Source organism: Eurosta solidaginis, chromosome 2 (assembly GCF_040869045.1).
Source record: "Eurosta solidaginis isolate ZX-2024a chromosome 2, ASM4086904v1, whole genome shotgun sequence".
Lineage (NCBI taxonomy): Eukaryota > Metazoa > Arthropoda > Insecta > Diptera > Tephritidae > Eurosta > Eurosta solidaginis.
In genome coordinates, this window is record NC_090320.1 from 9162459 (window position 1) to 9174958 (window position 12500).

Genomic DNA, 12500 nt, shown 5'->3' on the forward strand with positions numbered 1-12500 from the left:
CCAAGATTTTGGGGTGTAGGACAGTCGGTAGCGCAGTGCCATCGACGTGAATGTTCAAAATGGTCGACATTTGGGACGTCCATGTTGTAAATAAGGACGCGGCGGTTTTAGTCGGTGATAACGCCAGGTTTCGCGTGGCGGAAAAACTGAAGAGATCAGGGAGGTAGCCGTTTATTCTGTGGCAAAGCTCATCGATCTGTGGGCCTGGACCTGTGACCATTATTGTGCAGTCATTGGCTTAGGAAACGATAGTAACTCCTTTTGGTGGCGAAGCTAGCTTTGATATGTAGAAGTTAAACAAAAGTGGGGATAGGACACCACCCTGTGGCACCCCTTGTTTAATTCTTCTTGGTTTTGATGTTTCGTTTCTAAATTGCACCGATGCCTGCCGACCACCCAGATAATTTGCGATCCACCTTTTAAGACATGGGGGAAGGGTAGATAGGGCAGGTATTGCAGTAATGTGCCATTAGTTAGTTAGTTAGTTAGTTTTTGGAGACACTACTTCCGCAATCGCTTTAATTTTAATTGCAGCTAATCGTTATCCAGAACCGTTAATTGTTTTTAGAACCGATAAATTGATTGGAATCAGTTTTTTCCGGAACCGCTCCCCTTTTATTGGAACTAGTTACTTCTTGGAAGTTAATATTTTTTGAAACTGGTTGGTTTTTGGAACAGCTTAATTTCTTGAAGCCAGTTGTTTTCGTTGGAAACGGTAACCTTTCCCGAAAAAGTAGCTTTTTAAGAACCGGTTACTTATTTAACACTGATAATTTTTGTGAGCTTACTTAATCGGAATGGGGTCATCCTACAGGAGACCTTGCAGAAAATATCTAGGAATCATCCCTGACAGTAAGGTATCTCAACATAAAGGAGAGGGTGAAGAAGGCCTCGACTGCACTTTATGTGCATGTAAAAGAATGTCGGGGAGTACGTGCGATTTATCGTCCTCTCTTTCTCATTGTGTATTTACAGCGATTGTAATGTCTATCCTCTACTATTGAGTTCTTGTTTGGTGGAAAGCCACACAAAAGATAACCTACCTCAAAAATTAGAGGGGGTATGTAGGCTATCAATGTTTAGCATAACGTTAGCCCTGATAACAACCCTGACGGTTGCACTGTATGCTATTCTGCACATTCCACCTGTAAACCTGAGCATAGATTTAACAACTGCAACGACGCTCAGTGCCTCGGGCAGCTTGAGCGCAGACCATACGGCCATAGTACTATAGCCTCATCCATCACATGGCCAACAGACTACTTGATTCCTATCTCAGCTTAGAGGGGGATCTTAAAGCCACAACATAGATAGAAATAATAAACAGATCCTACATGCTGCCAGATCACTGTAGCGCTTTTCAAGCTGAAGTATTAGCCGTAAATAAAGCAATAGAAATACTGGAAGGAAATATCTTAAACTGCAGCCGTGTTAACTTTTATATTGACAGCCAAGCAGCAATTAAGGCAATAATCTCGCATAGCACCTAAAAGTCTGTTAGAGTATAAGCAATCCCTGGAAAGAACCGAGACTGGGAAAAGCATCACGGGCATGCTTGAAGCTTGCTCCGTGGACGTCCCAATTAGATTGGACGTGATTAAGAGAAGACGCGAGTTGCACATGATCGACGAAGCGGGAAAGGCGTGGGTCCAAGCGCGGGGCTTTAAAGTGTCGAATATTATGTGTGGGTCTTACAACCTTTGACTAACAAATTTCTTCTGTTATTAAAAATAAAGGACTGTAGACTCATGACTGTTAGGCTGACTTGACACTGCCTCGTGGCAACACATGCCCTTAAATTAGGCTTGGTCAGTGATAGCAGATGTATAAAAAGATCGAGCACGTTTTGTGCACGTGCCTTGCGATTGCAAGGCTAAGACTCCAGCTATAAGAAGTGATATAGCTGTCAGAGCCAGAAGCAGCAAGTGACATATTTCCTATTTGCCAAGTGGACGGAGTTATTTTATAATATAGGTACTGATTTTTATTGTTGTTTTTCATTTTGGTCGTTGAATAAAGTTCTGGTAAATCTATGGTCTCATTCAGTCTATGTAAGACCCTCATGGACAGGTCAGTTCAACCTAACCTAACCTATTCGGTATCGGTTACATATTTCCATTTAATTTAGAACAAGTTAAGTTTTCGAACAAGCTGCTTTCCTGGAACAGGTTTTTTGTGTGTAACCGGTAATTTTTTGGAGCAGGTTGCTTATCTGGACCCGTTTACTTTTTTCAACCGCTCGGTTTCTGAAAAGAGATTACCAAGCAAGTAACCGCTTCCTAGTAAATAACCGTTTTCATATAAGGAGCAACGTTTCAAAGACTGCTTGGTTCAAAATAAAATTTGCATGAAAGGCTCTGCTAAAATTCGCTATATTTATTGTAAAAGTAAAGTGATGATCTATTACAAAATTTTGTTCAAAAATTGCTCTCAATAAAAATTTAGCGCATCGCTGATTTAAAAGTTAATTACAAAAAAAAAACACCAGTCTCCAGACCACTTTCTTTTGCCAGCTTTCATATCCTTTTTGCGACGTAAATTCGAAATTCCATAAAAACAACTTTGCTTCCACTACAAATTCGCAATTAATGCGCATGCAAAAGAGTGTGAGTGAAAACAAAAATAAAAAAATACTATCCCTTGGCAGCAGCAGTTAGATGGCGTGAAAATATGTAAATTCATACAACCTTTTGCTGACTTTTAACATTTGACAGTCTGACACTTTGTCTAAAAGAGCAGACGCAAGTTGTTGGTCTTTGCAGAATATTTGACATTATACAAAAAGTTATTGTGAGTAACAATTAAACAAAAACAAGGGAAGTGAAAAAATTTTAAAATTTGCTGATGGACATCAAATATTTAGAAGTTTGAAAAGGGAAAAGATTCGAATTTTATTTTATTTCACGAAGTAATGCTCATAATATTTTTAACAACTGAAGGTGGTACATAAAACACTTTCTCTAAAGTAGATTACAACTTATTTTCTATAAAAACAAATATCACTTATTTCAAGCAATCCTTGGTCCTTCTTTTCAAACGCATCACTGCCAGTTATAAGAAACTAATTGCGAAATTTAACTCTTTCTAACTGTTCAAAAGTTATTTAAAAAAACAGGCGTTTTCGATGTCAGCTTAACACGGACTTTGCATCGCCCAATTTACCAAGTTATTAAAACAAAACTCTAAAAGGAAAGTTTAATAATAAATTTATATGCGCACTTTGCATATTTTTATTTTATTTTTTCAAAAATTAATAATCAACAATGAATTCAAATAAAATGACCCTCAAGTTTTTAAAAAAAGCAAATTGTCCAAAAAGGTGGCGATTTAAAAAAAAAAAATTATATTCCGATTGGTTGAAAGAATAAGCGAAACTGGTGATGCAAAATCATTTATCCTTAATCCTGATTCTTACCTCATACTTAAGTTGAGGATATATGTACGTATGAGAAGGGTATGAAAAATCACTTGGGCTTACATTCAAACATCTGCTGTTTATTTGCGAAAATATAAAATAGCGTCTGAAATTTTAATTTTGATTTTCACACGTTATCCTTCAACACCCAAGTCGCCCGGTTTGACATTTCCTAAAGTTGGCGGCCCTATCCAAAACTAGTGCCTTGGAGTGAATCACATTGATTATAGCCTATCAACCAAGTTTAAATATCATCTACACGTTACGGCTCCTTTTACAAATGTGAATACGTAGGCACATATATTTACCATGTGAGGCTTTGTCCTTCGCAAGAACACTCAAAGTGGTGAGGCAAAAGCTTTCCCAAGACAATCGAAATAATGACCGTGTGTGCTACTACCCTAACGTAGCGGACAGTCGAACTAGTCTGAAAACTGAAGCTACGCCATCAACCATAAAGAGCTCTTATATCATAAGACCGGAAAACCACAGTTAACATCTTTCAACTTAAAATCGGTCTTCTTTCATTCTAAAATATCGTTTTGATTTAACGAAGACTATTGAAATCAATGTTGTGAAGACAAACGTCTGCAAACTTTGGTCTACATTTTAAAAATTTTATCCAGGGTCCTTGTAAAATTTTAATTATATAGACGCGCCGAGGATTATACGATTTTCACCCATTCCGCAATGACATACACTTATACTGCTTATCATTTCGAGGGCGGCATCCTTGGCCGAATAGTCACTCCCTAACGTTTCAAGGTGCTTCTCTGGTATAGCTCGGAAGCATAGCGTGACACAAACATCCCTTAGAAAGTCTTCGGAGATACACCTAGAGCTTCTAGGAAGGTGACGTCGACGAAGGTATGACTTCGAAGTCGCAGTCCTATAACTTCTGTGCTGGCATATGGTGTGAGGGCTAGGAGGCGTGGTAGCGACTGGTCGTCGAGATTGCTACTGTTCGCACATCGGGAATTGTATCTCTTAAAAACAGCCGAAAAAACTGGAGGCTCCCTGTGCCACGAGAGTCATGAGTATTTATAGATCCTTAATAGCAACCGTAAGTCACCTTTGTGCGTGACCGCCAAGGAGCCACAAATGATTTAAAGAAATTGTGCTCGCGATGATTATAAGGTTTTTACCCTAGGTGAAACTACGCTTTGCACGAGATATACAGACAAAAGTGTGACTATTTTATGTATCTCTATTTCTTTTCAGCAGACGCAACAGTACCAATTCGAAAGGCCGGGGTTATGTTCGAAGCCCCTCTGTAGTAAATGAACGAGGGAAAATCCCTCGGCAAGGAGCTACTGCTGAAAATTTTTGAACGGTCTGCGAGATCTTGAGGCAAAAACCCCGGATCTTTCCGAAAGGGCCGACGCGTTGTTTTCCTTAAATACATACAAACAAAACCTTTCCTAAATATTATATTTTTAAATAGAAAAATCAAGCTTTTTAAAGTAAGAAAACCGGCGTACGCCGGCGCGCCGCTCACGCCGCCGCCGCCGCCGATAAAGTGATCGGCGTAAGCCTCTACTGTACATATAAATTAAATGCATTCCTGCCATTAACAATCAAATCATTAAGAGCACAATGCAAATACACTTACATGTATTGCATATGAAAATATGCCAAAATTACAATTCATTCTTCTCGATCTTCTGGCTTGTGCGTAGATGCCTTAGTTCGAAACTAATAACTGCCACTTTGACATATTTAATGCTACACCTTCAGGCGTAGTAAGTTAAGGCAATAAAAACAGGACCGGATTAATCCTCAATGGGGCCCTAGGCAACCATCAATTTGGGGGCCCTTTTCTCACATCCGTTCCCTTCTTTTTTCGATTAAAAAATACAAACTTATATCTTTCATAAAAATTTTATTGTCACAATGTAATAATATGAATAAAATTACTATCTACATTTTAAACATGTCGTTTTCTACATTTGTTTTCAGAAAATTCATCAATTATATCATCAATATCGATTTTGTTCAATAAATCTGACTCAATGCAAAGTATACCTAACATCCCGAGTCGCTCTTCTCGCATTGTAGCTCTTTCAGCAGCTTTTATTATTTTTAATTGCGACAAGGATCGTTCGGCAGAACAATTTGTGACCATTAATGTTAAAAAAATCCGAAGAGCTATTTCTGTGTTAGGAAATACATCGGCTAATTGATCTTCCATTAGAATGTTATACAAATGACAATGAGTTTTTTGTGCATCGGTGTATCTGGAGTTCACGTAACTTTGAAATTGTTTCATTTCAAGGAAACATTCTTCCAAATCTCTAGAATAAAAATAACTAAGTTATTTATAGCTTCGTGGAGGTTTCCGTCATTTAAAGAAAAGTTGATGAGAAATGCAAATCTCTCTGAAACTTCCATATACTTTCACTGTGAAGATTGTCAATGATTTGGAGGAAACCGTTTGTCCTAAAATCATCGCGAGGCGAAAATTATACTTCTGGAGCATTTCCGTCATTAGGTTGTTTTTTTCAACGACGAGTACGTTTTACTATTTCTGTATAACCTACACCAGGTAATAATTGTTTTGTTTTTTCCTAGACATCATTGAACTCACCGAATGAAACTAAGCTCTCTTCTAACGATCCGTACGAAAAAGCACACGCTTGCAAATCTGCTTTATCACTTTGCAGTGACTTAATCACTGAACGCATAACCGCCAAAAATAACTGAAATTTTTCAAAATAAAAACAACCAGTGTATATTTTGAGATAATTCCTTTTTAGTATTCAATATACTCTTCTTTAACTTCGATACACTTCTTTGCATGCTAATACAATTTGTCAAATGAGTCGGAAATGTCCTTTTTAGGAACCTTGTCTAGTTCGTCGGTCGTCGCCTTTTGAATGCGGTCAATTGAGTTTTATATATTTGAGTAAAAATTACGTTCAGTTCTGATTATATTTTTCTTCCACTCTCTAGAATTTTATGTTTGTAAAAAATTTTAGAAGTCTTTTTCATTTTTCGGGGGCCCCCTCAAATCGGGTGCCCCAGGCAACTACCTACTTGTTAATGCGATCCTGAACAAGAACAAAAACGTATACAGCAAATATTCGTTAGCATACATTCTAACGGTTAATTAATTTTGTGTTTGTCAACGCCTTCAATAGCCGATCGGATTAGCGTTTGTTTCGTCTTCTGTTTGTTCACAAGTAATTAAATGTTGCATACACGCCACGGTGGCCTTTTGTTAATTTTTGTTATGCAGAAAGCATGCTGGGATATTTGATACGTTCTCAAACGCACTAATGAGTGACCTGCGGGTTTATACAACTAAAAGTAGTCTTAACTATTGATATTATTTAGATAAAAATCAAGTATGAAGTGATAGGCGGCATAATATTTCTATCTAAATGCTTGATTTGTGGCAACCTTTGGGAAATTTAATACTGATTTTCCATCATTCATTTTCCATATTTTATTCTTAGGTATAGGTTTAACTAGCAGGTCAATAAAGACCTCACATAGACTGAATATGTTCATAGTGTTACCAGAATTTGTTTGACGACCAAACCGAAGAAGCCCAATGAGGTACCAGGACATATATATTATAGAATAACTCCGTCCTCGTGGCAAGATATGTGCCAACTCTGCCGCCCCTGATAACTGTGGCCTCTACCTGGCGAGCGCAGGACACGAGCACAGAACGTGTTCAGCCATTTCTTCCGGCAGCTCGCACTGCCCACACTTGCTGTTACTAACGTTTTATTCTTGAAAGAAATAAAATATTTGATGCTTGCTTTCGGACTCTTGAGGCCGAGAATAAAGTTTGTATTTTGAAACATCTCCGGATATTTTTGGATTTTTTTGACAGTCGGTCCACGTATCAGTATGACAATGGGTATAAAACTGACAATCCATATATTGGTAAACAATAAAACAAGTGTTTCTTTGCTCATGTTTTAGTTAGGACTGGTGACAAAGGATGTTCATGAGATGCCAGAGCAAACTCAGGCAATTGTAAGCATTAAAAGATGTAACTAAACTCGCCTTCAAGTGAAACTTTGCGAAAATTTGACGAAGTTCATTGGGTAACTTTAGGTATAAGAATATGCATGTTCGCAATGAATTCGGAAACTGCTGTCAGTAACTTGTTCGAACTCAATTATTGATAAACGGAGACGGTGTTATAAACCCAGGCAAAAATGGGAAGAAAAAGGCGACAGGAGAGGAAGAGATGAGGTATGAGAAGAGGAAGGGAAACTGTTTGGAAAATGAAGGAAGCAAATTATTTATTGCAGAGAGGAGAAAAGGAAGAGGAAGAGATCTGGAAAATCTGTGGTAAAAAAGAAAAATGAGCAGGGTAAAAGTTGAAGCTGAAGAAGTATACCAAAATAAACAGAATGGTTAGGTTAGGTTAGATTGAAGTGGTTGCCCGAGGGCACAACTAGGCCAGTAATATTAGGCCCGTTGTGTTGTCACGAAAAAACACCATTTTGGGAGTCTGCTAAAAGCTACCAGGTGCTTGAAATCATGCTCCATAACCCGGCTCAGATTACCTAGAAATGGAGCACAAAGTAAGCGCTTTCATGCGCCACTTAGTGCCGGCCAGTCGCAGACTCATCCTATTTACAACTCTTGAAGCTTCGACAATAAGGTGTTCCTAACCTTTCTGCATGCCTACCTATAAAGCAATGCTGTTGTTGTTTCAACAGCACAACTCCCTCAAGCGCAGGGCTAACGTCACCGCCGCTCGATAACCAGGAAGATCCAATTGAAGGATGTTAAGAATGATCTGAAGAGCTTTGCTAGAAGTTTTTCTTAGAGAACCGCTTATGCTGATCATGCTAGATCTGTGGACTTTACCCAACAAGTTTAGGTTGACGCCCTGCTCAAGGCTGGCCACCATACGACTATCCCTTACTGAAGTATGGGTCGGATAATCACGGTATAAATCCATTTGCATATGTTGGGGGTGAGTCCCCATTTTTTGGCAATGGCTCTGTTACACGTATAGAATGCGATGTACGATTTCAGTTTTTCAGCGGTTTATTTGGCAACACGCACTAAACCGAATGCCGTGTTGACCCTGAGCAAATCTATAAAATAAATAAATGCAAGGCGCAATCCGAAGAGATTCCTCCTCCGAAGAGATTTTAGACCGATCTTCTCTTCTAATTTGCGTCGTGCTCCTTTTGAATAACATGGCGGAAGGGGACCTACATGTTTTACGCCGACTCCGAATGGCATCTGTAAGACCTATGAGTTTTCACTGAGAAGCTTATCATGGTATAAATACACTCGGGGTATATGTCAAATCACTGTGGAGGGGTGACCCCGCTTATACAAAACTTCTTTCTAATTGAAAAAACTTGTTTCTTAAGATTTGATTTTGTTTTGCCCGGGACTTGAACCCAGGATCCTCAGGGTGGTAGGCAGAGCAACAACTTTAGAAAAATTTAAAGCCTTCAATTGTTACATTGTCTTTAACTGTAGAGAAAAGCGTATTTTTCGTAGTCTTGCCTTCCATACTATTTCCACGCATACAAACGCGTCTTTGCGCCTCAAAATCAACTTTGCTAATTAAATTGCTGGCATTTGCATTGTAACAAAGGAAACTATTTTGCCATACACAAGATTCTTTAACTCTTTTCCCCTTCGCTTTGTATGCATGTAAATGCCTTCTGTGAAGTATACACGCCAACTTAAATTAGTCTAATTAAAATATGTTAGCACAATATAAAACATTCTAAGCAGTTGAAAACTCGTTTTAATATACTAATTACTTATTTCAAGGTCTTTGTTAAAACCAATGAAGGTACTTGAGAGAGTGAGAGACTAATTGCACATAATAACATAATTTTTTAATTACAAAAAAAAAACCGAGTATAATTTTCTGTGCTGACCTTGTGTTTAATATCATTCAGCTAATAGCAGCACTTGAAGTTATTATAATTTTTTTTTTATGTAAGCAAAATATTTTTGAATTTTACCGTTTAAGCCTGATTTAATTTTCGTTCTTTTTCAATTCGACAATTTTTTTCATATTTTTAATGTCAATTACATCATTCCCCCTTTTGTTTGTTCATGTCTGAATCATAGTCATACAGTCCGTATGAGTGATTACAAATTTCATTCTAAAACCGAAAGCTCGAGCACAAGTCACGTATACGCCACCCCTCTTGTCAAGAAGGAGAAAATCATACTTCCACCCTTACACATCAAGCTCGGTCTCATTAAACACTTTGTTAAAGCTTTGGACAAAGAAGGCGAAGCATTCGACTATTTGAAAACAATTTTTCAAGATATTTCTCAAGCCAAGATAAAGGAAGGTATTTTTGTTGGACCACAAATAAAAAAGTTGATCAACAATAATCAGTTCAAAGGACTACTCTCATCAGTTGAGGCAGCATCGTGGGAATCCTTTGAAAAGGTCGTTGCTTCTTTTCTCGACAGACACAAAAGCCCTAACTACGAGCAGATAGTGAATGACTTAATCAATAATTATGCGAAAATGGGTAAATATTAAAGGCCTATTAAAATTAATTTCCCAAAATTCTATAACTTGTTTACCTAACTAATATTTTCTTTCCAGGCGTAAATATGTCGTTAAAAATTCACTTTCTGCACTCACATTTGAGCTTTTTTCCGGAAAATCTTGGTGACGAAAGTGACGAACATGGCGAAAGGTTTCAGCAGCAAATGAAATAAATTGAGAATCGATATCAAGGATTCTGGGATGTCGCAATGATGGGTGATTACTGCTGGTTTCTCATAAGAGAAACCGATCCTAAACTGAATAAGCGTCAAAGTCGAACACATAATTATTTCGACTACATAGTAAAATAAAATTAAGATAAAGATTGTTAGAATATAGTATAAACATAAAGAAATTAAAAAAAAGTTAAAAATATGGGTAATTTCATTCATAAATTGAACTTTTAACTAAATAGAAACAGAGCATAGCTAGATATTTCACTCTTCTTTATACCATACATACGTTTTGAGGTATACGTTGAAATTGCGCAACCTGGGTATTTTTATTTGATCGCTTATAACTTACGTAGTTTTGCATCGATTTTCTTCGATGATAGCTTATCTTTTTTCTAATTAAACAGAGCTTTACGTAAGATATATATAATAAAGTATAAATATCTGGAAAAGAAGTTGTGGTTTTGGAATGCTGCCCTCGCAAAAATATTTTTTTCATATTTTTTCATAAAAAAAAACAAAAATCTGAAATGATAAGCTAATATCTCGAAAACTATCTGGTTGGGCAAAAAACAATCTATGATGCATTTATAGAAAATTTTATCGTCTTTCCGATTCTGTTAACCTTTTCGCAATTGTTTCACCAGTTCGTGAGATATACGTAATTAAAGGGAGCCATCTTTTTGGTTTTTTCGAATAACGGTAAATTGCAAATATCTCAAAAACGGTACCATAGAATCAAAAGTGAACTCGATTTTCGTAATCAGGGGGTAGTTTTACATATGAATTTCATAACGGCGTCTCTGGTAAATTTTGGCCGTCGACCAGTGTTATTGGTTGAAAGAGCCGCCGGATCTGAGCTATAGGCTGCAGATATATACTGACGGCACCAAACAGGAAAATAAGGTGGGTAGCGTTGCCTTTGCACCTCAACTAGGGCGAAATGTATGCTTTAGCATACCCGATCATTGCAGCGTCTTTTAGGCGGAGGTGGCTGCTATTAACGAGGCCCTTGATCAACTGAGAAAGGCTGTTCACGGCTATAACCAAATTTGTATTTACTCTGACAGCCAGGCTGCACTATAAGCGCTTGGATCGGTCACACGTAAGTCCGACCGTAGGACAGTAGAAAAGTGTCGCAAATCGATGAGTCTGGTATGGGTGCCTGGGCATTCGTATATACCGGGCTATGAGATGGCTGACGAACTTGCAAGATGGGGCACATTCGTTCCGATTTCGTTGTCCTGGAAGAGTGTGAACATGCCACTTGCTAACTGTAAGCTCGCTTTGAAAGGGATTTTCCTTAGGGAAGCGGGTGCGAGATGCAGTAATCTTGAAACCTACTAAGCTCGTGTGGCCTAAATGGGACGCGAAACGAACGATAAATCCATTCTTCTGGAAAGAGGTGGCATATCTCTGGTGTTGGACTTATAACCGGCCACATAGCAATCGCTATAATGATTACTGCAGGAGCTGCAAAGACAAAAAGGAGATAGACACAGTCAAGTATTTTCGGTGCGATTGTCCTGAGCTTTGGCACAAGTGGTAGAAATCTGTGGAATCTCCCTTCTTTGATGATCTTTGTGATCTGCCTATGTTGGAACCTAAGAAATTCCTAAAGTTTGCCGAAACGACCTGTTGGTTTGAGTAGGGGAGAGATGCACGTGGTATCACAACGGTACCTTTATGGGCCTAAGTGCACTGGTGCTCGCACAGGTGGCCACTCTAACCTAACCATTTTAACATATTAGTTATTTGTATGCCGAAGCTACAATTTAAAGTTTTTCCCATCTAGCAGATCATGTAGCGACCTACGCTTTCGAGTGCCATATTACAGCGTAAACGGCGCTTGAAATGATTGATCAATTTTATTTTATTGATTCACATTTGGTTCACCACTTGTAAATAAACTTCGAAATAGACACTTTTATATAATTTCGGCTTATTTTGCTTCTTGCAGCAAATATAATTCATTTGCTCACATATTTCATACCCATTTTTGCAGCCAATCACATAAAATATAAATTAATATTAAAATTCATGTCGAATGTCGACAAACGATTCTCGTTAAAAGCAAATTCGTGTAAAGTAGAAAACTTCAGAGACTGAAAAAAAGCATGAAAATTTACTCTGCTCGAAAAGTGTAAATTATTTCACGACGCTGCATATTCTATTCAGCAAAAGAGCAAAATAATAATATATAATTAAACAGAGCTTTACGTAAGATATATATAATAAAGTATAAATATCTGGAAAAGAAGTTGTGGTTTTGGAATGCTGCCCTCGCAAAAATATTTTTTTCATATTTTTTCATAAAAAAAAACAAAAATCTGAAATGATAAGCTAATATCTCGAAAACTATCTGGTTGGGCAAAAAACAATCTATGATGCATTTATAGAAAAT

General features: G+C 37.7%; 1 long non-coding RNA gene across 1 annotated transcript in view; it reads left to right on the plus strand.

The window, feature by feature from the left end:
• Positions 1 to 12500, plus strand: part of LOC137239250 (uncharacterized) — a 443310-nt gene that overhangs the window by 37313 nt on the left and 393497 nt on the right. The gene's annotated exons all lie outside the window — the stretch shown is intronic.